This window comes from Octopus bimaculoides, chromosome 4, assembly GCF_001194135.2.
Source record: "Octopus bimaculoides isolate UCB-OBI-ISO-001 chromosome 4, ASM119413v2, whole genome shotgun sequence".
Classification (NCBI taxonomy): domain Eukaryota; kingdom Metazoa; phylum Mollusca; class Cephalopoda; order Octopoda; family Octopodidae; genus Octopus; species Octopus bimaculoides.
The window spans coordinates 59,948,236-59,951,405 of record NC_068984.1 but is presented as its reverse complement, the minus strand read 5'-3'; the positions used below and the strand labels follow the sequence as shown (position 1 = coordinate 59,951,405).

Genomic DNA, 3,170 nt, shown 5'->3' with positions numbered 1-3,170 from the left:
GAGAGAGAGAGATGAATATGTATGTACGTATATGTGTACACATATAACATATACATATACACACATATATATGCGTGTGTGTGTGTGTGTGTGTGTGTGTGTGTGTGTGTGTATGCATATTCATTCATATTCTTATATAAATATTTTTAATTGCTTTTTTGTTTGTTTTTATATGTTATTAACATTTTCCATATGATATCCTGCTTAGGATAAAATACTTCATTGCTTCTTTACTTTCTTCAGAAATTTAGAGGATAAAATCTTAGACAGTCTTTGTGAGTTTTAAAGAACTATACGCGTTTGCCATGCTGGCTGGATATAATAGAAAACAGTGATTTCTCTGAATGGTTTATATTATTTCATGTAAGAAAATTTAGCTTAATGAAAGTCTGAATGAGGAGATAAAGAATCATGTCTTTAGCAATGGCTTCATATGGTGCTGAACTGTTTTTCTCAAGTTAACGTTCTTTTTTTCTTTTTTCGCTTGTTTATTTTTCAATAAAAGTAGGTAAATAATAAATAAAAGAAACAATCTTATAAAAATATTTATATTTTGATGTGAAATATAAAAACTTTAATTCAAGAAAGAAAAAAAATTCCTTAAAGTCAAACAAATGGAAAATAATCTTACCATCTTCCAACTCTTACTCACACCATTTGTTTCATATTATGGCACTCACACAATAACACATATGCAAAACAAATGGAAGAAAATATATAAATAAAACAATCACTTTGTAAATAAAGGTTTGACAAAAAATACATTTATCAAAACTGCTATTTGTCTGTTTTGTCCCAGGTGGTTTTAGTAATACACACACACACACACACACAAATGTATGTATTATACATCAACTTAGTCTTTATTGTTTAATATTTTGATAACAGATGAGAAAGTCAATTATAAACATTTTTTACTGCAATTATACTCTGCTCTTTTGACTGCTGTGAACCAATATTTACTGGGGTTTTTTATATTTACAAATTTCTTTTTCTCAAAATAAGAGAAATGTTTATCAAATACATACATATATATATATATATACAATATAGATAGCAGACAGCTGCTAATAGCAATGTTTGGGATGCAAAAATATCCCAGGCATTCTGAACCTAAAATTCTTTTGGTTCTCTGTTATTCCTGTGGTTGCTCTATTGTTCTCAAAAATTGTAATGTTTTTGTGAACTGTTTAGCAATTCCAATCTTTTCAAGGTGGTTTTGAAATACATTTTGCAACATTCTTTGAAACATTTTCTGTGGAAATTTCTTTTGGGCAGTAACTGGTGTAGATTATGAGATATATGACTTTGTCTACTCACATAGCTGAGCTGGGGTTTCTTTAAGGATGTTGATACTGGAAAAGTCTACAGAGAAATCTATTAGAAAATGAAGATAAATCAGAGATTTAGGTGACAGCAAGGCAGTTGTTTGGAATACATTACTAGCATCTGAATAACTTTAAAAAAAAATAAAATGCCTATCATATACTCTTCAATTCAATTTTTCTCAGCGGTTGGATGCTGCTGTTACACACATCATCATCATCCTTTAGTGTCCATTTTCCATTCTGGCATGGGCTGGACAGTTTGACCAGATTTTAAAGCTAAAGAGCTACACCAAATTCCATTCTGATTTGACTTGGTTTTCACAGCCTTTCCTAATACCAACTACATTGCAGTGTGTGCTGGGTGCTTTTAACATGGCATGGCATGAGTGCTTTATATGTAGCACTGGCACAAGTGCTTTCTATGTGGTACTGGCACTCAACTCTAGCAAGCCAATCTTCTTCACCAGGAAGAGTGGGTTTAACACTTCTGCCATGGAGTAATATTAGACGCATGTGTTAGACACATGTAGACAAGTAAACTGCAGAAGGATTGACTTGTATTTCATAACCTTGATATCTACTTTATTAGAATTTTCATTACCAACCCATCTGAAGCATTCCTGATTCTACAATATAAAACCATCTATTTTAATGTACTTATATCTAAATGTAAACATTCTATAATAATTTTATGTAAGAACACTTTGTAATATTCTAAACACTGTTTTAATAGAGGAACTATTAATTATTTTACTAAGTCCTTTCAAATGCTTCATTATTTTCAGGATTAATTGCAACATTAGGACAGTGTATTTTATTAGAAATATGGTTACAAATGAGTTAATGATGGCATCATTCTGAAACAGCGTGTTCTCAAATGTCTGAGGTTAGAGTGAAGAGAAATAAAAGTAGATCCTTAGTGAGAATGATTGGATGTTTTATTAGTCAGTTCAGGTCACATGAGGAAATTGGCAGAGTTATTATTATTATTATTATTATTATTAACAAGGTAGCAAGCTGGCAGAATTGTTAGCACACCAGGTGAAATGCTTGGCGGTATTTTGTCCGTCTTTACATTGAGTTCAAATTCTGCCAAGGTTGCTGATTTGTCGACCCCGAAGAGGTCAACAAATTAAGCAGCAATAAAATACTGGGGTCAATGTAATTGAATAGTCCCCTGCCCTAAAATATCAGGCCTTGTGTCTTTAGTAGAAAGGATTATTATTATTATTATTATTATTATTATTATTATAGATTTATGGTTAAACAGAAAGAGAGGGGTAAGAATTGACTGTGACTTCAAGTTTCATCATTTGAGATTTATTATAAACAGCCTGAATAAACCTTGAACAGTGGAACTAGAAGTCACAATTATTTCCTATATAAACAACAATGTTGTCAAGCTATATGAGCCCACAGCATCAGCATTTTACTTGGATAAACAACAGTGGAGAGGGGAAGCTTGCATGCATGGGCAACTGCCAGTATTCCTAATCAGATATGGGATGATAACAATTCAAACTAAATAACTCTGAAGAAAGCTTTTGTGCATTTGCAGAGAATATAACCCTCAGCGGAGCTATTGTTGATATATTCATGAATAATCTTTCGAGCGAGATCGTTGCCAGTGCCCCTGGACTGGCTCATGTGCGGGCGACACATGAAATCTTTCGAGCGAGATCGATGCCGGTGCCCCTGGACTGACTCTTGTGCGGATGACACAGGAGGTTTTTCGAGTGGGATCGTTGCCAGTGCCCCTGGACTGGCTCATGTGCGGGCGACACATGAAATCTTTCGAGCAAGATCGTTGCCGGTGCCCCTGGGCCAGCTCTTGTGCGGTTG

The 3,170-nt window shown here is 33.8% G+C and overlaps 1 protein-coding gene and 1 long non-coding RNA gene across 10 annotated transcripts in view; both read right to left on the bottom strand.

The window, feature by feature from the left end:
• Positions 1-3,170, bottom strand: part of LOC106877306 (all trans-polyprenyl-diphosphate synthase PDSS2) — a 904,956-nt gene that overhangs the window by 813,227 nt on the left and 88,559 nt on the right. The gene's annotated exons all lie outside the window — the stretch shown is intronic.
• The window catches only part of LOC128247590 (uncharacterized), a 76,393-nt gene continuing 73,757 nt past the window's right edge, over positions 535-3,170 (bottom strand). The window contains exon 2 of the long non-coding RNA XR_008263929.1: positions 535-1,377. This is a non-coding gene — a long non-coding RNA (uncharacterized LOC128247590). The remainder of the gene's footprint in view (positions 1,378-3,170) is intronic.